We start from the raw sequence: 25,517 nt of genomic DNA on the forward strand, positions 1-25,517 counted from the left end.
TTATTTTGTTGTTGTTCTTCTGTCAGACCTTCATCGAACATCAAGCCTGTAAGATAAAAATAGTGCATAGACATAAGGTTAATGTACACCAATATTCCAATGACAGGTGTGTGATTCATCTTTAAGTTATGTGCGGATTAGTGTACCATAAGAGCAATTTAGTATGTTTTTAGAGGGGTGGGGGGGTGTTTACCTGCAATGGGTGCTATTTTTCGCTTCTGTTGCATACGCCTTGCGTGCCGGTGTTCTGGGAATTTCTCCTACCCCGTAAACCGTCCTACCCGTTGTTCCTGAGCATGTGCGCGCATGCGCACAACACAAAAAGGGAAGCTAAGCGCATCCGGCTGTGATTTCACGCTACTCCGTTGTCATATTTGCAGGAGAATAGGTAAGTAGTAAGTATTAGTACTTTTTATTGACGTTGATACTTGATTTTTTAAGCCTTTGTGATTGTTTGTCAATATTAAAGTGAAGTCGCTATCTGCTTTCTGCACAAAACTGTCAAATTTGCAGATTCGGTGAAGTCTGCTGTCAAGTTACTGGACACGTGGTATTTGCACAACACTTTTGAGTCCGCAGCTTCGGTGTTTTAAGGCTGTTTCGGTAATGTCGTTATTTAATAAGTTAAATTATTTGCATTGTTAACTGCACATATTGAAGCTCATAAGAAAATGTTTACTGACATTCGTAGATATGGAGAAGTGGGAAGAGATTTACGCGTTCATTTCTGCGGGCTCCTACCCTTCAGGATATGACAAGGCTCAGAGGCAAAACCTCAGAAGATATGCCTCAAAATTCAAACAAAAGGGTCAGTAATTTCTTGTTAATACTAACAACTCATATGTGGTTAAATTAATTTCTAAATATATATTGTTTTACTGCAGATGTAGAACTCTTTGTTGGAACCAGAAGAGTAGTAAAAACCATGGATGATGCCAGGAAGATATTTCATGAGTTTCATTCATCTCCAATTGGAGGACACACTGGCACACACAAAACGCTAAATGCAGTGTGTTCCAGATTTTACTGGTTTGGTATGACAGTTGACATTAAAACATGGGTATGCATTAACTGTTTGTACTGTTGTTAAATAGTGTTTAAAATAAGCAAATTTTTTGATATCAGTTAAAAGAGAAACTGTACACTTGCAAAATATAAATAAATATGGTTAATTAGTGATATTACAGTAATAACCTGTAGGCCTGGCAGAGATTTGAAGACGCGCACACAAACTATTGTTGCTAAATAGTTTGTTCGTTAGAGAATATGTCATTAAGTGTTTTTGTTTTTTGTTTTTTACAAATGAGAATGTTGAACATTTACGTGAACTCCATAAATATTTTTACCTTAAAGATTCTGGAATGTGACCAGTGTCAAAAAGTTGGGAAACCACTGACTGCTGTGCTACCGTTGCAGTGTATTCAGGTAAATATTATGCCCCGTTTACCCATCAAACTATGCTTGTAGCTCATATTCATAAAGGCAGGAGGGTTTGCCAACTAATTTTAACCATCAATGTTAATGTGTACATTATACAAATTGTTATTCAAATTATTAATTTGTCCTTGATAGGGGTCTGAAGTGTGGGAACTTATTGGTATAGATCTTACTGGACCTCTTCCTAAAACTTCAAGCGGCTTCCAGTATATACTTACTGCAACTGACTACTTTTCAAAATGGGTTGAAGCTTTCCCATTAAAAACAAAATCTGCATCTGAGGTAGCCCAGCACTTGTGCTCCATTATATATAGACATGGCTGCCCCAAAAGGATTTTGTCAGATCAAGGCAGAGAGTTTGTGAATGAAGTAAGTGTTAAATAATTTTCAGTTACATTTTTTAACTTTACTTCACTGGGGTCAAAAGATTTTTTCTTGTGTGCTTGTATAAGAAGTATAAGAACCTTGTCCTTATCTGTTGAAGCTCAACTCTGATCTTTGCAACTTATTGCAAATTGAAAGAAGTGTCACAGCAGCATACCATCCACAGACCAATGGTCTAGATGAAAAGACCAATGACAACATAAAAAGGTATGCCTAATTTTTATCTAACAGTTTTTAATAACATTACTTATGTTATTCAAACTTAATTGTTAATAATTTATTAATTTCTTTACTTATAATTAAACTTTCATTACTGTCTTTACATATTTCTATGCCTGCATTTAGAGCCCTCCAAAAACTGGTGAATGACCAGCAGAATAACTGGGATCTGTATCTAGAGCCCACCCTGTTTTCACTTTGGTCAAAAGTACACACCACAACAAAATACACACCTTTTTTTCTGATGTATGGAAGAGAGGCAGTATTTCCATCAGAAGTGCCTGCTCAAGTGCCGGTGAGTGTTTGTCAAATTTTATTTCCAGACTTGCTTTCGGCACAATTTACAGTGCACGCTACTCTGTTTTTTGTCAGACTTGAAATAGCCGAAATACCTTCACACTACGGAACTTCTATGGCTCTTCCGTTCGACAATCTCTCCGGCATTGGAACCATCATCTGTTTTCTCTTCGGTAACCTTCGGTCACGCTCGGTTGATTTTTCTAGTCGGCACACTCATTTCCTCCATTACCCGGGCGGTACGGTGGCTGGCTGCTTCCCAAACAAATACGCATGTGCGGCTTGGCACTAGTACTGTACGTAACAAGTCATGTGACGTGACGCTGCGGCTGTGATTGGTTCGGCTCTGCGCTACTTAATTTGGATTGGCTGTTCTTTTTTTTTTTTTTTTTTTTTTTTTTTTTTTTTTTAAAGAGGACAAGAGCGTCGAGGTCTATCGCAATAGTTTAATTTTTCTATCGAGAAAAAGTTATATCGCGATACATATCGTTATCGTTCTATCGCCCAGCTCTATTGTTATTATAAACTAGAAGCATAATTCTGTTGGGAAGAATTACGTGCCAAAACATGCTACCTTTGTTATTATAAACTAGAAGCATAATTCTGGTAGAAAGAATTACGTGCCAAAACATGCTACCTTTGTTATTATAAACTAGAAGCATAATTCTGACGGGAAGAATTACGTGCCAAAACATGCTACCTTTGTTATTATAAACTAGAAGCATAATTCTGACGGGAAGAATTACGTGCCAAAACATGCTACCGTTGGTTATTATAAACTAGAAGCATAATTCTGGTAGAAAGAATTACGTGCCAAAACATGCTACCGTTGGTTATTATAAACTAGAAGCATAATTCTGACGGGAAGAATTACGTGCCAAAACATGCTACCGTTGGTTATTATAAACTAGAAGCATAATTCTGGTAGAAAGAATTACGTGCCAAAACATGCTACCTTTGTTAATAAGAGCAAGAAGCATAATTCTGATGGGAAGAATTACGTGCCAAAACATGCTACCTTTGTTATTATATATTATTATTGCTTCAGACATTGACCCCCAACACACCTTCCACCTCTCCCCCCTCCCCAATCCAGTCTCAACGACCACCCCCACCCTCCCCAATCCAGACTCAACGACCTCCACCACACCTCTCACCCCCCTTTCCTCCTCCCTGAAACTCAGAATACACACTGAGGATGTGAGCCGACTATTCCAGAAACAGAAGCCCAGGAAAGCCCCCGGACCAGACGGCGTCTCACCCTCCTGCCTCAAAACCTGTGCTGAACAGCTGGCTCCCATCTTTACTCGCATCTTCAACAGATCCCTGGAGCTGTGTGAAGTTCCCTCCTGCTTCAAACACTCCACCATCATCCCCGTTCCCAAGAAACCCACCATCACAGGACTTGAATGACTACAGACCTGTCGCCTTGACGTCTGTGGTCATGAAATCCTTCGAAAGACTGGTGTTAGCCCACCTGAAAGACATTACAGGCCACCAGCTGGACCCTCTGCAGTTTGCCTACCGGGCAAACAGGTCGGTGGATGATGCAGTGAACAGGAAGACCACAATATGTACGTCTCCCACAGTGTGTGTCTGTCAAGGTGATCAGCAACACAGGGGCACCACAGGGGACTGTCCTCTCCCCCTTCCTCTTCACCCTCTACACCACAGACTTCAGCCACTGCACAGAGACCTGCCATCTTCAGAAGTTTTCTGATGACTCTGCGGTGGTTGGATGCATCAGCAGGGATGATGAGACAGAGTACCGGGCTGTGGTCGACTCCTTTGTCACGTGGTGTGAGCAGAATCATCTGCAGCTCAACGTGGCAAAGACCAAGGAACTGATCGTGGACTTCAGGAAGACCAGGAAACACTTGACCCCTGTTTCAATCCAGGGGGTCAGTGTTGACATTGTGGAGGACTATAAATACCTTGGAGTACACATTGACAATAAACTGGACTGGGCTAAAAACACCACAGCACTTTACAGGAAGGGCCAGAGTCGTCTCTATTTTTTGAGGCGACTGAGGTCCTTCAACATATGCCGGAAAATGCTGAGGATTTTCTATGAGTCTGTTGTGGCCAGTGCGATCCTCTATGCTGTTGCATGCTGGGGGAGCAGGCTGAGGGTCGCAGGTGCCAACAGACTTAATAAACTAATCCGTAAGGCCAGCAATGTTGTGGGGATGGAGCTGGACTCCCTCAAGGTGGTGTCGGAGAGGCGGATGCTGTCCAAGATAAAGACAATGTTGGATAACACCTCCCACCCACTCCATGACATGCTGGTCAGTCACAGGAGCACGTTTAGTGAGAGACTGAGATTACCGAAAAGCACCACTGAACGACACAGGAAATCTTTCCTGCCTGTGGCCATCTCCCTGTACAACGCATCCACTTAACACACTGTTTGCTGCTACAACTACACATGTTTCTTTTTCAGCTATTTATTTATGAGTGATGTATGTATGTATGTATGTATGTATGTATTGTACTATTCTTAGTTAGTGTATTGTCTGTCTTGTCTTAATGTTGGTTTATAATGGAGCACTGTAACAAAAAATAATTTCCCCCAGGGATCAATAAAGTATTCTGATTCTGATTCTGATGGGGCTGCATTACATCCTGCAACACCTTGACCGCCCGGGAACTTATGCCAGGGTCCTGTTTGTGGACTTTAGTTCGGCTTTTAACACCATTGTGCCTGAACTTCTTTCCTCCAAACTCTCCCAGCTCAGCGTGTCACCAGCTACCTGTCAGTGGATCACCAGCTTCCTGACAGACAGAAAGCAACAAGTGAGGCTGGGGGAGATCACCTCTGAAACCCGGTCCCTCAGTATTGGTGCCCCTCAAGGATGTGTCCTCTCACCACTACTGTTCTCCCTCTACACTAACGACTGCACCTCCAAGAACTCGGCTGTCAAACTCCTAAAGTTTGCAGATGACACCACTGTCATTGGCCTCATTCAAGATAGTGATGAGTCTGCATACCGGCAGGAAGTTGAGTGGCTGGTACTCTGGTGCAGTCAGCACAATCTGGAGCTGAACACTCTTAAGACTGTAGAGATGACAGTGGACTTCAGGAGACATCCCTCAACTCTGCTCCCCCTCACCATATCAGACAGCCCTGTAGTCAACTGTGAAGACCTTCAAGTTCCTGGGTACAACCATCTCCCAGGACCTGAAGTGGGAGACCAACATCAACTCCATCCTCAAAAAGACCCAGCAGAGGATGTACTTCCTGAGACAACTGGGGAAGTACAGTCTTCCACAGGAGCTGCTGATCCAGTTCTACACTGCGGTCATTGAGTCTGTCCTGTGCTCCTCCATCACAGTCTGGTATGGAGCAGCCACTAAACAGGATAGGAGCAGACTGCAGCGGACTGTACGGACAGCAGAAAGGATCATCGGCACCCCCCTGCCCTCCATCCAGGATCTGTACCTCTCAAGAACCAGGAAACGGGCAGGGAAAATCATCACAGACCCCTCACACCCTGGACACAGACTTTTTGATCTGCTGCCCTCTGGCAGACGGTACAGAAGCCTGCAGACCAGGACCACCCGACACAGGAACAGTTTCTTTCCCCTCGCCATCTCCCTTCTTAACAGTTGACCTGTCACACTGCTCCCACTGCCAGACTGCAGCTGCACCTTATGTACATTTTGTAGTATTCATTCCACCTCATTCATTTCTGTATTTTATGTATATAAGTTTAGATTCGTTATTTATAGTTGGTTTACACAGCTTTGTGTATGTATGTGTATATATAGGCATGTGTGTGTGTGTGTGTGTGTGTGTGTGTGTGTGTGTGTGTGTGTGTGTGTGTGTGTGTGTGTGTGTGTGAGTGATTTACATTGCTGTGCTTGAGAGCCACCATCTACCGGAACCAAATTCCCTGTATGTGTCTGCACATATACTTGGCCAATAAACACAATTCTGATTCTGATAAACTAGAAGCATACTCTGACAGGAAGAATTGCGTGCCAAAACATGCTACCTTTGTGAATGTGACCTACAAGAATACTTCTTGTAGGTCACACTTAGAATTCTTCATCGGAATCAGTACGGCGCCCAACGCAAGGTATGAGTAGCGCTACTAATAAATGGCCATTGATAAAAGTGTGCACACTTATTTAAGAAGCCGTAATTCCAATGCATTGGTGGTCAACCCAAATAAAACTGATTTATAAACAAACTTTCGCATGTGCGCATAAACCCTCAATACTTGATAAATATTTGAGTTTTGGAACATTTGAACTATGGACACAAGTAAAGCTGCTGACAGGCCCCCGGAGCCTGCTGCAGAATCAGCTGTGCAAAGTAGCAACGCCAGCAAGGCTGGGACACATCCAGAAAAGGAAAAACGAGTGGTGAAATTGACTGCTAAGGCACTTGCAGAGAGACTAGACAGACTGCAACGTGATAGAAAAGCTAAATTAAATAAAGCTAATAATTTAAAAGAGAGTATAAGGGTCTCAATGGAAAAAAATGAAACTTCTATGGTTCAAGCATCATTCAATGATTTTGTTGGTTTGTGTAATGAAGCAAAAACAATTCATGGTTCATTGATGTGTTTGTTACCAGATGATGAAAAAGAAAAGCATGAAACATGGTTTAAAGCAAAAACAATGCATTATGATGAGTTCACTTATGAAGTGAAAGAATGGTTATCAGGTTGCGAACATTTACATTTAAAGGGTGATCATGGTGTTGATGATGGCGTTAAGCCAGAGGACAGTGTTTCAAATGTTGTTGGTAAATCTTCAGTCACTAAAAGCTCATCTAGTGGTAAAGTGAGCACAACTTCTTCTGCCAAAATCAAAGCAAAAGCAGAAAAGGCAGCATTACTCGCTCGTATGGCAGTCCTAAAAGAGAAGCATGCTTTGGAGGAGCAAGAGCTAAAGCTAAGGAGGAAACGTGAACAACTTGAGCTTGAAGCGTTGCTTTCTGCCTCTTCTGCAAAGTTAGCTGTTCTCCAAGCTGCTGAAGTTCAAAGTATATCTAACATATCGTCCAATGCTATGAATTCATATTATGAAAGGGAAATCAAGAAAACAGCCGCTTCAGCCACAGTCAAGCCTAGTACACCAGTCAATGAAGATAAACCTGCAGTGCAAATAGTACAGACAGAAAGCAACATATCTGCAATGATCCTGCCAGGAACGGAAATTGAAGGTGAGCCACAAGCTCAAACGGTCATCACAACGCAATTTCACAATGTGGATCCTCCATCGCCCAGGTCAATTCCTACAGCGGCAGAAGGACGGTCGGAGGACATTTGTACCATTTTACAAAGACAAAATGAAATAACTGCAACCCTTGTTCAGCATCAGCGTGCATCGTCATTACCATCCAGGAAAATACCTGTATTCGATGGTGATCCTCTTCAGTACATCTCTTTCATTAATGCGTTTGAACAAGGAGTGGAAGAAAAGGCCAATAAGAGGGACTGCTTGTATTATTTGGAGCAGTTTACAACAGGACAGCCGAGAGAGCTGGTACGCAGTTGTCAACATATGGCTGCAGGACAAGGCTATATACAAGCAAAGCAACTGCTCAAAGAACACTTCGGAAATGAATATAAAATTGCAACTGCTTACATTGACAAGGCGTTATCTTGGCCTGCAATTAAAAATGAAGATGTGAAATCATTGCAAGCATATTCTCTTTTCTTACGTGGGAGTTGTAATGTCATGGAAACATTGCAACATATGCAGGAACTGGACATGCCAGTGAACATGAAAATCATTTTGTGCAAGTTGCCATATAAAATGAGAGAGAAATGGAGAGCGTTTGCATATGATATATTGGAAACCTCTAAACACAGAGCTCGGTTTCAAGATTTGGTTGCATTTATTGAAAGGCAGGTGAAAATTCTTTCAGATCCTTTGTTTGGGGACATTCAGAATGTAACGTCAACAATCCCTGTCTCAAAGGTTGACAACAGACTGAAGTCACAACCAAGTAAACAAACTAAAGGGAACAGCTTTGCTGCTACAGCCACACCCATGAACATGAATAAAACCTACAGCACAGAAAGGCTGATTACTACAACAAGCCATGACTTTACAGTAAAGCCATCTTGTGTCTGCTGTACTCAACGACACACACTGGAGGAGTGTCAACAGTTTCGGCGGAAGAAGCACAGAGACAAAATGCTTTTTCTAAAGGAGAAAGGGCTGTGTTTTGGTTGCTTAGGTGCTGGCCACATAAGCAAGGACTGTGCTAAGCGTTTGATATGTAGAACGTGTGGTAAAGGTCATCCCACTGTCCTCCATATTGATAACGATGGTGTAAGCCCTGAATGCTATGGAGAGCCCTCCTCTTCAAAGAATGTTAAGACTTGTGGTCATACAGGGGCCGGAAGAGAAAGCGGTTTGCTTTCCATTCTGCCAGTTCAAATAAAGTCTGTTAAAGGTAGTCATGTCATACAGACATATGCTTTTTTAGATCCTGGCAGTTCAGCTAGCTTCTGTTCAGAACACCTCATGCAAAAGCTAAATCTTGTGGGCAAAAGAACTCACTTCCTGTTACAAACAATGGGTCAAGAAAAGGTCGTCTCTGCTCACTCACTTACTGGTCTTGAAGTTTCTGGTTTAGGCAGCAATGCCTTCTATGAACTTCCAGAAATCCTAACACAGGAAAGGATGCCTGTCACCACGGATAACTTTGTAAAGGAAGAAGATCTGATCAGGTGGCCATATCTGTCAAAGGTTCAAATTCCCCACATAATGGCTAATGTGGACCTGTTGATTGGATGCAACGCTCCCAAGTTATTGGAACCATGGGAGGTCATTCATAGCCAGGGGAATGGCCCATATGCTATAAGAACAGCATTGGGCTGGGTCATAAATGGGCCCATGGAAGATGGTAAAAGCAACTTGGACAGCGAGCATCCACCAACAGTTGTAAATAGGATATCTGTTTGTAAGCTGGAGGAGATGTTGAAAAGTCAATATAACTATGACTTTAATGAAAGGGTTACAGAGGAAAAGGGTTTGTCAAGGGAGGACCTTAAGTTCATGAAGATCATGGAAAAATCTGCAACAATGGAAGATGGACACTACTGTTTGAAGTTACCTTTTAAAAAGGATAACATAAAGATGCCAAACAATTTCTCCATAGTTAAACAAAGATTCCAAAGTCTACAACGAAAACTTCTCAACAATGAACAGTTGCATAAAGAATATAAAAACTTTATGGACGAGATGATAAGTAATGGATATGCAGAGCAAATACCTTCACAGCAGCTGTCTTGCGAAAATGGAAAGAAGTGGTACATTCCTCATCACGCAGTTTACCATCCCAGAAAACGATCCATAAGAATTGTATTTGACTGTGGGGCATCATTCCAGGGGACATCATTAAACAAGCAGCTCTTACAAGGCCCTAATCTCACAAGCACATTGCTTGGGGTTTTGCTTAGATTTCGACAGGATCCAGTCGCATTTATGGGTGACATAAAGGCAATGTTTTATCAAGTTAAAGTTGCCAAAGAGGACAGAGACTTTCTGCGTTTTTTATGGTGGCCAGATGGAGATCTGAGCAAGGACATAATTGAGTTTCGCATGACTGTTCATCTGTTCGGTGCAGTATCTTCCCCGAGCTGCGCCAGTTTCGCTTTGAGAAAAACGGCTGAGGACAATAAAACTGAATTCCTAGACAAGGTATGTGAAACGCTGAAAGAGAACTTCTATGTGGACGACTGTTTAAAGAGTGTGGCCTCCACCTCAGATGCTGTCGATTTGGTCAAGGATCTTTCAGCACTCTGTCAAAGGGGAGGATTTACACTGACCAAGTGGGTCAGTAACAATCGCACCCTGTTGCAAAGCATCTCTGAGGAGCAAAGGGCTAAAGACTTGAAAGAATTAAATCTTGACAGAGACAAACTTCCGGTAGAAAGAGCTCTGGGCTTGCAGTGGTGCGTGGAAACTGATACATTCAACTTCAAAATGGATATCCCTCAAAAATCCTGTACTAGGCGTGGAATGTTATCAATATCAAGTTCCATTTACGATCCATTGGGATTTCTTGCACCAGTCCTGCTGCCTGCCAAAGGAATGCAGCAGGAGCTTTGCAAAAGGAAACTGGGATGGGATGAACCAATACCCCAAACCATGTTGCAAAAGTGGAAAGGTTGGCTCAGTGATTTGCAAATGCTTTCCCATTTCAAAGTTAAAAGGTGTATACAACCAAGAGAGTTTGGACCTCTCTCACATGCACAGCTACACCATTTTTCAGATGCTGGTGAATCTGGATATGGAACCGTGTCATATCTGCGTATGCAAGATAATAGGAAATCCATCCACGTCGCATTCTTGATGGGCAAGGCAAGAGTAACACCTCTAAAACCTGTCACTATTCCACGTCTGGAACTAACAGCTGCTGTAGTTGCCATCCGAGTGGATCTCATGTTAAGGGCTCAGTTGAGAATGAAACTCGAGCAATCTATGTTTTGGACAGATAGTACATCTGTACTCAAATATATAATGAATGAGGATAAACGATTCCTTACCTTTGTGGCAAACAGAGTCTCATTCATTACAACTGCAACTAAACAATCACAATGGAGATATGTAAGCTCAAAGGAAAATCCAGCAGATGATGCTACAAGAGGGCTCAAGGCTGGGAACGTTGTTCATAGCAGCCGCTGGATCGAAGGACCAAGCTTTCTGCAGAAGCCAGAAAGTGATTGGCCAACCAATTTAATGGAATGCTCCTTAGAACCAGAGGACCCTGAAGTCAAAGGTGAGGCCACAGTAAATGTTACTCAGGTAAAAGACTTGCTTGATGCTACATGTCAATTGATGGTGTACTTCTCAGACTGGAGAAGGCTCAAGGTTGCTGTTGCTTGGTTCCTTAGACTGAAGGAAATCCTTCGTTCAATGAGAAATAAGGAAAAAAGACCGCAACCTTATAACCCAATTTGTAAAGGTACTACAAAGGAGAAAACGCAACTGTACAGACTATCTTCAAAGGATCTTCTGGAAGCTGAGCTTGCCATTATTAGATTTTGCCAGCAACAACGATTTGGAGAGGAGATTGCTACGTTGTCAAGTGGGAAAGGTTCTGTGAGCAGGCACAGCTCAATTTATAGATTAGATCCTTATCTTGACGATAAAGGCCTCTTAAGAGTTGGGGGACGACTGACAAAGGGCTCCTTACCAGAAGAAATAAAGCATCCCTTTGTTCTTGCAAAGGATCAATATGTAGCAAGTCTCATCCTAAAGCACATTCATCAACAGCTTGGTCATAGCGGTCGTAACCACACCTTATCCACACTAAGGAGAAAATACTGGATCACAAAGGCCAACTCAGCTGTAAGGAAGGTTATCGCAGAATGTAATTTTTGCAGAAAATATCATGGAAAAGCCTTGGAGCAAAAGATGGCAGATTTACCCAAGGAAAGAATCTTGCCAGATAACCCACCATTCACCAATGTCGGAGTTGATTACTTCGGACCTATTGAAGTGAAAAGAGGATGAGGTACAGCTAAACGCTATGGAGTCATTTTCACCTGTTTAGCCAGCCGAGCAGTGCACTTGGAAGTGGCTAGCTCTCTAAACACAGATGCCTGCATTAATGCTTTGCGTCATTTTGTGAGTCGAAGAGGTCAAGTCGCTCACATCCAATCGGACAATGGAACAAACTTTGTCGGAGCAGACAGAGAGTTAAGGGAGGCTCTTGAATTGCTGAAACATACCCAAATAGCGGATGCTTTGCGACACATTGGAATAAGATGGAGTTTTAATCCGCCTGGAGCATCACATCATGGTGGAATTTGGGAACGGATAATTCATATGATCAGAAAGATTCTGAGATCCGTTCTTCAGCAACAACAGTTGGACGACGATGGATTAAATACAGTTCTATGTGAAATTGAAGCAATTTTAAATGACAGACCCATCACAAAGCTTTCTGATGATCCAAAAGACCTAGAGCCACTTACACCAAATCACATCCTCCTGATGAAAGGAAAACCATCTTTACCACCCGGACTATTTGACCCTCAGGATATGTATCTGAAGAGAAGATGGAAACAGGCTCAGTACATCTCAGATCTTTTTTGGAAACGATGGATACGAGAATACCTGCCTTTGTTACAGGAGAGACAAAAATGGAACCAAAAGAAGAAGAATCTAAAACCTGGAGATATAGTCATTATAATGGATTCTTCTGCACCGCGTGGTTCCTGGCCACTTGGAAGAGTTCTGGAAGCCATTCGTGACAAAAAAGGACTTGTGCAATCTGCACGTTTAAAAACAAAGACTAATATTCTGGAAAGACCTGTAACTAAACTTTGCTTGTTACATGAGACTGTAATCTAAAAGTGTGTTACTTATGTTTATTTATGTGAATGTATAGGTCTAAAGTAGACTGTATTAGTGGCTCCTTATTTTCTTTGTGATTAGAATTGCCATGTCTGATAGCCATTTCAATTAGGGGCCGGGGTGTAGGAGCCATTCTTGGGTTAATCCTTATGTGGTCACTAGAGGTCACCTTTTTCTGTTTTGATTATGTAATGTAAAGGTATTTAAGGTAGACGCACGTAATCGGCGTCAGGTGTGTCATTGAGAAGGCAAACAGTTTGTGACCGTTGCGCTGTTATGCTAAGACGATACAGAATAAAAGACCAAAAAGGACAAGATACATACTGCTGGATTTATTGGACTGTGAACTTAATTCATGCATACCAGTGACATCGCGTCACCCCCGTTAACGACCACCTCAGTGGCTTCAAGCGTAGGCTTAGCCTCTACAAGCACACTTTAGTGGGTAAAAAGGAGTGTCAAACCGTACTGGCTTTATGAATATCAGCTACAAACATACTCTGATGGGCAAAGTTAATTGGCAAACCGTCATACCTACTTACATTTTTGCTGGAATTATTGTTTGGCAGCAGAAATGTGCATAAATTACGTACAGTAGGACATTTTGCCAAAGTAGGGCAGTTTGTCATATGGCAGCGTAAAATTATCCTACTGGTAGGACGGTTTGCCAAAGTAGGATGGTTTGTCAGGGGACACCGTAAAATTATCCTACGGGTAGGACGTTTTGCCAAAGTAGGATGGTTTGTCAGAACACCGGTCCGAGTCTGACACAGGTTTGTCGTCGTGCCCCATGTGCAGTGTTGGTGCCCAGTCTGGATTTGTTACATCCATTTCATATGCTGGTTTGCCTGTAATAATGCCAAATCAAAAGCTACTCAGTCGACATGACCTGGTTCTGCAGCATCACACATTAGCATGTTTTATCTCATTATCTATGACCGCAACGCATTGAAAAAAAAAAAAACACTAAAAGCCTTTTAATGGTGATATGAATTAATTTAGAACTCACCGGAGAGAAAATGCCGCGAGCAAACCAACAAAAAGCTGGGGATTGCACGGAACTCGATATCCGCTCGTCTCACCGCTGCAATCCATGCCTGGCGTCTTTGTTTGGTGATATCGGATACATGGGATCCCTTCACGTTGCCGCCAGGATGGAAAACGATGAAAAGATAGTCCATTATCCAGTTTCTTGCCTTCACGATCGTGAGATCTAACGTTGCAACCAACTACACAACACGTACGAACCATAGCTGAAGCTGTTGTCACTACCCGATCTGTACCCCGCATGCGCAAATCTTACGTCACTTCCTCTCTTTGCCAATATTGCGACATTCTATATATTTGAATGATACGGTTAGCGCCCAGTTAGCTCCTAGCATTTCTCAACAGCTCTGCCTCCTTTTCAACTGCCCGGGACATTTAAACAATGGATAATCCGTATACAAAGAAATTCATGCTTTTCTCCTCAACAGAGAGTGTCCCCCGATTGAGCAACAGCGCCGTAAAATAAGAAGAATGGCGCCTAATTACAGAGTTAATAATGCAGACTTTGTAATATCTCACGTGTAGATTCATCAGCCAGATGAAGTGTTTACTGACAATTGACAGTGATAGCGGACATCATCATCACTATTCCAACAATCCTCTCCTCGCAGACAAGCATAAACACACTCGACTATCGCTAAATCAAATTTAACACACGTTTGTAATGACGCTAATTCAGTTTACAATAGGGTTTATTCGCTCAGTCAGCAGGTGGCGGTATCCTCGTACACTGGGGAGTACACTGCCATTAAACGAACAGAAGAAGAAGAAAACATCTGCACATGCGCGGTACGGATCGGGTAGACCCGATTTGTACGGTCAGACTTTACACATGCGCAGTAAGGATCGGGGAGTCCTGATCCGTAACTATCTTTTTATTTTTCATTTTTGTCTACATTGTACTGAAATGCTTCATTATTGCAAACATTTTAAGATATACTTGTTATTCTTAACATCTTAACAGATACTCTGACCCATAACTATCGTAAAACGCTACGACCGGAAGTAGAAACCTTTCGCGCATGCGGGGTACCGATCGGGTTTCCGGTACGGATCGGTTAGTGACAGCTGTATCCTTTGTCTGGCCTACTGTCATGGCGGCGGGGGGCGTGGCCCGCCTCCTGTGACGTCAAGGTCCAAAGCCCTATTCGGCTTACAGAATGATGATGTCACATTCATTTAGAATCACACAACATATTTGGTCCTATGACGCTTTAATCCGTTGATCCGCAAAAGTCTATAAATAGGGGTGAAGAGCACTGACTTTTAGTTAATTAATTGCAGCATTTATGTTAACAGAATTGAAACGTTCACCAAAGAGGTATTTTGAAACACCTGGATCCTTTTTGGAGTAGCTGTTTACAGATTTGAACATGTCTCAGAGGAAACAACCCTACAGATTTCTAAGGTAAGTTTTCTTTCTTTTTTTCTGTTTTTAGGTTGTTCACTGACAGAATAAGAATCACACACAGGGCTCGCAAAATCGCTAGCCCGACGTCCCAGAGCTAGCGATATCTCCGGTCGGGCGACCAAAATCTATGTCAGCCCTGCTCGTTGGGCTATATGATAACCCAACGGGCGGGGCTGAGATAATATTTATAACTAGAAAGCGAAAATTTCAGAAGAAATTTTAAGTGTGCCTATGCCACCGCTAATCAGTGTAGTTTGCCATTCAAACGGCTACAGAGAGCAAAACTCAGCAGAGCAGCCATTCTCCACCATGAACTATGGTAAAACCAAACACCGCTCGCACCTCACAGATGACAGCTTACAGTTTTGTGTAAAGATGAGGTGACTTCGTACAGCCCCGATTTGCAGACGCTGTGCGCAGAGGTTCATAAGCAGACCCGACAATGTTTGCATGAACACGCTTTGAAGCATTACGTTATGGACCACTTTTCACACATAGTTGCTGTACCCACACAGCCGGCTGTAGCTTTTCATCTCACAGCCCGACACATACAAAAAAAACAAAAAAAACAGCCTCAGCTGAAAAACTCAGCTATTTTTCCCACATCGACCAGCATCTGGACAACCACCTTTCACTGTTTATACCGTTACTAAAATTAATAAATGAATTATCGGCCAATATAAACGAAAAATAAGTCCAGTGTGAAACAGTCGCTTGGCGAGCGATCGGGTGGTGAAGCGAGTGTCAGCCGCTTAACTTTAAGCCAATCTGTTTCTAGGGGGCCAGTTGAATCTTTCTCATGGGCCTACAAATGGGCCAAAATTTGCACTAAAATCTAAATATTTAAAAAACTATAAAAGTACATTAAAAACACCAAAGAGTAACATAGTAACTTGTGTCACTGTGCGCACAGGCCGAGGAAATTTCATAATATATTGAATATAAAGTCATAAACACCAAAAGTCATAGAAGAAATAAAGAATAAATCCGAGAAATAAAAAGTGTGCCTTTTGGCATAGGCACACTTAATTATTTATATATTTTCATGTAGGTAATGTCCTTAAGTCCTGTATAACCACTTTTTCCTCTCTCTGTGTTTGTTTTCTCGTCTGTTGTTGTGTGTGTTTGTGTGTATTTGTCTCTTTCAAACAGGTGCCGGTCCTCACCTCTGCAGTGCTGCCGTCTCCTGTAGCGCTGCATGGTTCTAAGCTAAGTTTCCTTTGCTTTTTCTGTTCTCTTAGATTTTGTCCTCAGGTTTGAAGTGTCTGTGTTGTGCAGCTGGTCTGGTCTGTCTCTAGACAGTTCAGGCTGCACCCACCAGTAAATGGTGGAGGCTCACAGCGACATACTCAACACACAAGTTTCTGAACTCTGCATGAGGGTTTCTCCGACGAAGTGAGGGCCGTGAGGCACAGCTCCCCGTCCCCCGGTGACCCTGCTAGGTCCACCTTCTTAGGGAAACCCTCTGCAGAGGAGCCGACAGAGCCAGGAACTTGTGAGTTGTGTTTGTCCACTCAGGCATCATTCATGCTTGTTCTGTAGGCAGTTCCTGTCAGAAGGAGGAGGCACAGCAGGAGCGTCGGGGGGCGGAAGACGGTGCCTCAGTGCCTCTCTCCTTCTGACATTGTTAAACAACAAATTTATAATTATTTATATATGTATATGTAGGTAATGTCCTCAAGTTCTGTATAACCACTTTTTCCTCTCTCTGTGTTTGTTTCTCGTCTGTTGTTGTGTGTGTTTGTGTGTATTTGTCTCTTTCAAACAGGTGCCGGTCCTCACCTCTGCAGTGCTGCCGTCTCCTGTAGCGCTGCATGGTTCTAAGCTAAGTTTCCTTTGCTTTTTCTGTTCTCTTAGATTTTGTCCTCAGGTTTGAAGTGTCTGTGTTGTGCAGCTGGTCTGGTCTGTCTCTAGACAGTTCAGGCTGCACCCACCAGTAAATGGTGGAGGCTCACAGCGACATACTCAACACACAAGTTTCTGAACTCTGCATGAGGGTTTCTCCGACGAAGTGAGGGCCGTGAGGCACAGCTCCCCGTCCCCCGGTGACCCTGCTAGGTCCACCTTCTTAGGGAAACCCTCTGCAGAGGAGCCGACAGAGCCAGGAACTTGTGAGTTGTGTTTGTCCACTCAGGCATCATTCATGCTTGTTCTGTAGGCAGTTCCTGTCAGAAGGAGGAGGCACAGCAGGAGCGTCGGGGGGCGGAAGACGGTGCCTCAGTGCCTCTCTCCTTCTGACATTGTTAAACAACAAATTTATAATTATTTATATATGTATATGTAGGTAATGTCCTCAAGTTCTGTATAACCACTTTTTCCTCTCTCTGTGTTTGTTTCTCGTCTGTTGTTGTGTGTGTTTGTGTGTATTTGTCTCTTTCAAACAGGTGCCGGTCCTCACCTCTGCAGTGCTGCCGTCTCCTGTAGCGCTGCATGGTTCTAAGCTAAGTTTCCTTTGCTTTTTCTGTTCTCTTAGATTTTGTCCTCAGGTTTGAAGTGTCTGTGTTGTGCAGCTGGTCTGGTCTGTCTCTAGACAGTTCAGGCTGCACCCACCAGTAAATGGTGGAGGCTCACAGCGACATACTCAACACACAAGTTTCTGAACTCTGCATGAGGGTTTCTCCGACGAAGTGAGGGCCGTGAGGCACAGCTCCCCGTCCCCCGGTGACCCTGCTAGGTCCACCTTCTTAGGGAAACCCTCTGCAGAGGAGCCGACAGAGCCAGGAACTTGTGAGTTGTGTTTGTCCACTCAGGCATCATTCATGCTTGTTCTGTAGGCAGTTCCTGTCAGAAGGAGGAGGCACAGCAGGAGCGTCGGGGGGCGGAAGACGGTGCCTCAGTGCCTCTCTCCTTCTGACATTGTTAAAACAACAAATTTATAATTATTTATATATGTATATGTAGGTAATGTCCTCAAGTTCTGTATAACCACTTTTTCCTCTCTCTGTGTTTGTTTCTCGTCTGTTGTTGTGTGTGTTTGTGTGTATTTGTCTCTTTCAAACAGGTGCCGGTCCTCACCTCTGCAGTGCTGCCGTCTCCTGTAGCGCTGCATGGTTCTAAGCTAAGTTTCCTTTGCTTTTTCTGTTCTCTTAGATTTTGTCCTCAGGTTTGAAGTGTCTGTGTTGTGCAGCTGGTCTGGTCTGTCTCTAGACAGTTCAGGCTGCACCCACCAGTAAATGGTGGAGGCTCACAGCGACATACTCAACACACAAGTTTCTGAACTCTGCATGAGGGTTTCTCCGACGAAGTGAGGGCCGTGAGGCACAGCTCCCCGTCCCCCGGTGACCCTGCTAGGTCCACCTTCTTAGGGAAACCCTCTGCAGAGGAGCCGACAGAGCCAGGAACTTGTGAGTTGTGTTTGTCCACTCAGGCATCATTCATGCTTGTTCTGTAGGCAGTTCCTGTCAGAAGGAGGAGGCACAGCAGGAGCGTCGGGGGGCGGAAGACGGTGCCTCAGTGCCTCTCTCCTTCTGACATTGTTAAACAACAAATTTATAATTATTTATATATGTATATGTAGGTAATGTCCTCAAGTTCTGTATAACCACTTTTTCCTCTCTCTGTGTTTGTTTCTCGTCTGTTGTTGTGTGTGTTTGTGTGTATTTGTCTCTTTCAAACAGGTGCCGGTCCTCACCTCTGCAGTGCTGCCGTCTCCTGTAGCGCTGCATGGTTCTAAGCTAAGTTTCCTTTGCTTTTTCTGTTCTCTTAGATTTTGTCCTCAGGTTTGAAGTGTCTGTGTTGTGCAGCTGGTCTGGTCTGTCTCTAGACAGTTCAGGCTGCACCCACCAGTAAATGGTGGAGGCTCACAGCGACATACTCAACACACAAGTTTCTGAACTCTGCATGAGGGTTTCTCCGACGAAGTGAGGGCCGTGAGGCACAGCTCCCCGTCCCCCGGTGACCCTGCTAGGTCCACCTTCTTAGGGAAACCCTCTGCAGAGGAGCCGACAGAGCCAGGAACTTGTGAGTTGTGTTTGTCCACTCAGGCATCATTCATGCTTGTTCTGTAGGCAGTTCCTGTCAGAAGGAGGAGGCACAGCAGGAGCGTCGGGGGGCGGAAGACGGTGCCTCAGTGCCTCTCTCCTTCTGACATTGTTAAAAACAACAAATTTATAATTATTTATATATGTATATGTAGGTAATGTCCTCAAGTTCTGTATAACCACTTTTTCCTCTCTCTGTGTTTGTTTCTCGTCTGTTGTTGTGTGTGTTTGTGTGTATTTGTCTCTTTCAAACAGGTGCCGGTCCTCACCTCTGCAGTGCTGCCGTCTCCTGTAGCGCTGCATGGTTCTAAGCTAAGTTTCCTTTGCTTTTTCTGTTCTCTTAGATTTTGTCCTCAGGTTTGAAGTGTCTGTGTTGTGCAGCTGGTCTGGTCTGTCTCTAGACAGTTCAGGCTGCACCCACCAGTAAATGGTGGAGGCTCACAGCGACATACTCAACACACAAGTTTCTGAACTCTGCATGAGGGTTTCTCCGACGAAGTGAGGGCCGTGAGGCACAGCTCCCCGTCCCCCGGTGACCCTGCTAGGTCCACCTTCTTAGGGAAACCCTCTGCAGAGGAGCCGACAGAGCCAGGAACTTGTGAGTTGTGTTTGTCCACTCAGGCATCATTCATGCTTGTTCTGTAGGCAGTTCCTGTCAGAAGGAGGAGGCACAGCAGGAGCGTCGGGGGGCGGAAGACGGTGCCTCAGTGCCTCTCTCCTTCTGACATTGTTAAAAAACAACAAATTTATAATTATTTATATATGTATATGTAGGTAATGTCCTCAAGTTCTGTATAACCACTTTTTCCTCTCTCTGTGTTTGTTTCTCGTCTGTTGTTGTGTGTGTTTGTGTGTATTTGTCTCTTTCAAACAGGTGCCGGTCCTCACCTCTGCAGTGCTGCCGTCTCCTGTAGCGCTGCATGGTTCTAAGCTAAGTTTCCTTTGCTTTTTCTGTTCTCTTAGATTTTGTCCTCAGGTTTGAAGTGTCTGTGTTGTGCAGCTGGTCTGGTCTGTCTCTAGACAGTTCAGGCTGCACCCACCAGTAAATGGTGGAGGCTCACAGCGACATACTCAACACACAAGTTTCTGAACTCTGCATGAGGGTTTCTCCGACGAAGTGAGGGCCGTGAGGCACAGCTCCCCGTCCCCCGGTGACCCTGCTAGGTCCACCTTCTTAGGGAAACCCTCTGCAGAGGAGCCGACAGAGCCAGGAACTTGTGAGTTGTGTTTGTCCACTCAGGCATCATTCATGCTTGTTCTGTAGGCAGTTCCTGTCAGAAGGAGGAGTTTCATTTCACTGGCCTCTATATTGTGTGTTTAAAGGTATGGAAGGACACCCAGGCCATATAAGCGCTCCTGACATCTATAAATGGACCTACTTTTTTCATGAAATGAGGTCACCTCACTCAACAATATCATGTAACGAAACAGGATATATTTAGATGCTTGACATCATCCCAGCTTTGCTTTTGAAGCCAAACAAATGCATAGAATGCATATTTTATTCATACCGATTGGATAACAATTTATAGCCTATGAAGTGGGCAGAGTCTAATGCTGCAATAAATCTTTCAGATGCGTGCCCATCCAAGTCTTTCTGGAGCAGCTCAGCAGTTTATTTGCCAAACCAAATGTTTTTTCCCTTCATGAAGCAGGTTTGCAGGGATACGCCAGTCGTGTCAGTGCCATTTTATGTGGATTCCCACACTCACATCAATCAATCACAGAGCTTTGCAATGTCCATTTGACTACTCAGCACAGGTGGTGGTGGTGTCAAATTAGTAGTCAGTATCTCCTAACCGACTGAACACACAGTATGGCCTACAAAGAAAGAGCCCACCTGGATCAGGTTGGCAGCAAACTGGTCAGTTTTTTCCCCCTGTTATTATCATTATCATTGATGTTTTTCTCACAGCAAGCAAAGTTATGATAAGTAGAAAATTTCACATTAGCTTATAACAATATATTTTGAAACAGTTTTAGTTGGCTGTACTATTCCATTTAATACAAATACTAAATCCGTGTGTATATGATTATGATAATCCAAACTCTAGCTGGAAATGTTTTGGAAAGTCTTTGCGTTCAGCTTGAATTTAAATAAAGTTTAGAAGTTTATGCTTTGTGCACTAAACATCATGACGATTCAGGGTAATACCATGTTAATACCAAATTAAAATAACTGATTAAAAAAAGATATTAATCAAAAGAAATTTAGATAAAAGGACAAACAACAAGAGGCACAGAAAGCAGAGTCTGATTCTGCTCAGTGATCATTTTTTGTAAGACTTTTATGTATCCAGAGGAAATCTGGCATTTATGCATGATTCTGTTTTGCTCATGCTCTGCTGGTTATTCACACAGTAATACTTTCAAACCTCGGAGGTTTCCAAACAGTAGAACTTTATATAAAGCAGCTTCAGAGGAGTCGACTTCTTAACAATCACCGTACTTTTTCTTTTTTTTTTTTAAATTTCTGGGTATTATATGTGCAGTTTAACCTAAAGTAAAAAAACATTCAGTATTTTGTCTTGGATTTGTTGTTGTTTAATATCAAAGCAGTATGCAAGTCGTGTCATAGTGACCTCAGTTGCTGCAATGTTATTTTGGTTGTGAAAGTTACTATGAAAACAGTGGTTTCCTCACAGCTGCTCATTATAAGTTTAGATTTCTTCCACAAGAGGTCACTGTGATCCAGCAGTTCAGTCAGGCAGACCAAAATCCACTGTAATCCTCTTTAATTACATTATTAGAAGAGCTTTCTGTAACAGCTTTGATAATCAGTATTATCACCAAGTTTATAGTTTGTAGTTAAGTATGAGATTGAAAAAACAGTTTTTGATGCACAATTTTGAAAGCAGTGAAAGGGGTGATAAAATTATGAAAACAGGAGGTTTCAGCCTGATATTAACAAAGAAAAAAACAACAACAGCACAAATACCACAAATAAGAAATGACCCTAACCTGCAATTTCCTTGTGAAAACACACCTTACACTTCATTGCTTGTTTACCAATTATCTCAAGTTTATATTAGTGTGAGTTTCTCAACTTTTGGTAAAATACCTGCCCAACCTTCATTGGCATTTTGTGCAGAATTTACATGAAATTAATTTCTCTAAGTTTAATGATAAGCCTGTCTAATAACATGAAAAACTGACAGTTTTGTTTAATCTAACCAATAAAATGCTTTTATCAGCCTTTTCATCTTAAATACACAAACAGGTCCTTCTGGGACGATGAGGGAAATGAGGCAGGTGAGAAAAACGAGATAAATTTCAGAAGAGACTGTCATGTGGGTTAAGTAGAGTGTGCTGCTGTGTGTACTGTGTATATCAGCAATGTTGTCTGTGGTAAAAAGGTGCAAAGAATTTAAAGCACAAAACATTGTTATTCCCACCCACTATGAGTCCAAAAGAAAGAAGCCTCCTGCTGGGATTACCTGGTTGTTTCCAACAATTTGTTGTCTGAACATTTGTCAGTATGAGACGATTGTGGAAGTGAGAATGTATTAGAAACTCTGTGTAAAGTGCATAAATATATGAGTGATTTCACGGCGCCACAGTGTGTATTTTATTATATGCGCCCTTGTTGGTCTCACTTTGTTTCCCCGTACACACTCCTTTGGGCTTGTTACATTTTGTGCTACATAGTGCTTCCTGTAGCTTTGTTTTCACAGCATACATTGTGGAAACTGCTTGGATTAAAATTTATGTTTGCACCTTAAAATTTATTTTCTTTCCTTAGTAGTTCAGTGGGAAAAGGGACAAATTGCATCATAACAGCAAGATGCACCACTGTTCTTGTTAAGACTATGAAGGTTTCTAGTGTAAATTCAGTATCAACGTGCAATTACATAAAAACGCCTCTTCTGTGAGTTACAGGTGACCATTAACACTAATGCATCTTTTTGTCAGCGAGGCTGTGAATACATGAAGACAGCTCCACTTCCAGATAAAAGGCAAAACAATATTTAAGTCACTGAATCATCTACTTTAAAAGATTATACAAATCAATAAAAAATAACCTTCCATACCAAATAGAAACTGTTGGCTACAGAGCAGGTAAATTCACTTTGGTTTAAATATTATTTACTGGTCTGACAGCCCACCACTTCTCCACCAAGCTGATTCATATTTCAGCTTGGAGCCATGCCACCTACATGTGACCTTGATAATGATAATATATACTGACTCAAACTGAGTCACTGCTGTGCAAGCAAATGTCAGAGTTGGCTCACTAACCCACTTTCCCTGCTGTGTGAGATAAGGAGGCGTTGGAGCTTCTGAACTCCACTTGGACACTACTTGCAAAAACTGCCTTTGGAGCAGGTGGCCAGGGGGCCAAAACAGAGCCACCAAAGGGTCAGGAAGACTTTTAAAAGCAGAAATTGCAGAGAACTTCAGTATTATTAATAAAATGCACTACTATACCTTCATTCCAGAGAGGATGCCAGTGTTACTACACAGGGGATCTCATCTTCTCATCTCCACTGTGATGCATACGTTTTAATAGACCTGTAATGACAACGTATTGAGTGTGTAAAAATAGATATTGTTAAAATATGATTTATTCTTGTTGATCACCTGTTTTGTAAGTGAGCAACTCATTGAATTTGAACATTGCCTTCATCGGTGTGGCTCGCTTGAGATCAAATTTGTCCGTTTGTGGCTCATGAGCTAAAATAAGTTTGACACCCCTGCTGTAGAGGCTGCAGCTATCCACGGGATGAGGTACTGCTTCATGCGTATTATTATTAACCACATACTGTATGCTGGTGTTTATGAATTTCATTTTTATTTTGATCAACTGAGCAGAAGTATGCTGTCAAAGCCACTGAGCTGATCATTAACTGGAACGGTTCAGAATGATTCAGCATTTACTGAATCACCTAAGAGTCACTCCTTTCTAGTTTTAAACTGTTTTTAATAAAAAGAAGCTTAATTTTGCTCTATACGACTCTACTGTCCTATCAAACTATTAATAGGCTACTACCTAAGACATAAACTGTGAGATTAAGCCATCCCAGGGAAGAAAAAGGCAAAGAAAATGTAGTAATTTTATTTCAATTAGCCTACTCATTCACCCATAGTTTAATCACTGCTGCTGTTAGTAAGATCATTTATCTGGGGTTAACGCTGACCTCTAATTGAGTTGGAATCTGGGAAACGTCGCCATAGTGTTGCTGATACTAGCTAATATTATTCACCTCTTATTGCAGTCAGTGCTATGCTGCTCTCCACCTGATCTGCAAGCTCTGCCGATGAGCTCTCATTACTTTGAGTGAAGAAACTCTGTGCATCAGTACACACAGGCTAGCCAGGAGGAAGGTTATTATGTAAAAGAGACACATTAGGAGAATTATATGACAACCACAGGGACTGTAATAAAAGATGGATGTTGATTCCAGTTTGAGAAATGGAGGTCGGGGGATCCTCTGGTTCAAAAAGTATAGAAGTAAATGTGAAACTGGGACCCCACTAAACAGCTGATGAATTTATAAACTCAACTGTTGGTTTCAAGTTTCAAATTCAACATGATATTCAATTTGTAAATTATGTAAATTATTAATAATTACCCAATATCTAATGAACACTCTAAACAACTAAATTTTATAAAAAAGTCAATTATACATTTTAATTTAACCTCCTAAGACCCGAACTCTCTCATGGCATGCATTTTTAATTTCTCTTTGCTATTTGGGCTGATTGGGACCTGATGAATGTAAAAACAAAGAATTACCTGTTTTTTGGGGGGTGTTTTGTTCCTGATTTTCATTTCTGAGAAAAATGAGATCCACATAAGAGACATTCTTTTTAAATTTCGATAGAACAGTGGCAGCATAATGTCCTCGTAAGTGGATCTCAAGCTCTTAGAGCAAAACTTTGTATTTTGGTCTAGACAACCAATCACTTATTTCATATTCATTTCTTTCTCCTTTTTGCCTCCTTTTGTTTCATTTGGCTCATCCACACTGCTCTCTCCTATCTCACCTCCACCTCATCTGAAGCCTCATCTTCTGAATTGAAGTCAGGATTTTAACATATAAAACATCCATAACATGGTTAATTATTACTGATAGTGTCGCACTTGTCCTCTGATAAGCTTGATTACATATTTGCTAATTGCTGAAGCCTGACAATGTTAGATCCACTGCAGTAAAAGTTTCATTTACATCTGGCTAACAGTAGCAAAAAAAGCAGCTCTTGTCAACACAAAAGTTCACGGTATCCTCAATTATTTACTCAGTGTCATTGTCATTGGAAAATTAAACTATTGTGATTTATTTAATGACACATTTTTTTAATTACTTCTGATGTAGACTTTATTATTTCTCATCCATTTTCTTCTGCTTGTCCAATTCAGGGTTGCAGGCTGGACCTATCCCAGCCACCATGGGGAGAGAGGCTGGGTG

General features: G+C 42.3%; 1 long non-coding RNA gene across 1 annotated transcript; it reads left to right on the forward strand.

The window, feature by feature from the left end:
- The first annotated feature begins 284 nt into the window (after positions 1–284).
- LOC120721213 lies at positions 285–1,440 on the forward strand. Its single transcript, XR_005693132.1, has 5 exons — positions 285–388; positions 514–603; positions 692–808; positions 885–1,060; positions 1,354–1,440. It is a non-coding gene; the product is annotated as an uncharacterized LOC120721213 (long non-coding RNA).
- The last annotated feature ends 24,077 nt before the right edge of the window (positions 1,441–25,517 follow it).

Source organism: Simochromis diagramma, unplaced genomic scaffold, assembly GCF_900408965.1.
Source record: "Simochromis diagramma unplaced genomic scaffold, fSimDia1.1 OVJJ01000603.1, whole genome shotgun sequence".
Taxonomy (NCBI): domain Eukaryota; kingdom Metazoa; phylum Chordata; class Actinopteri; order Cichliformes; family Cichlidae; genus Simochromis; species Simochromis diagramma.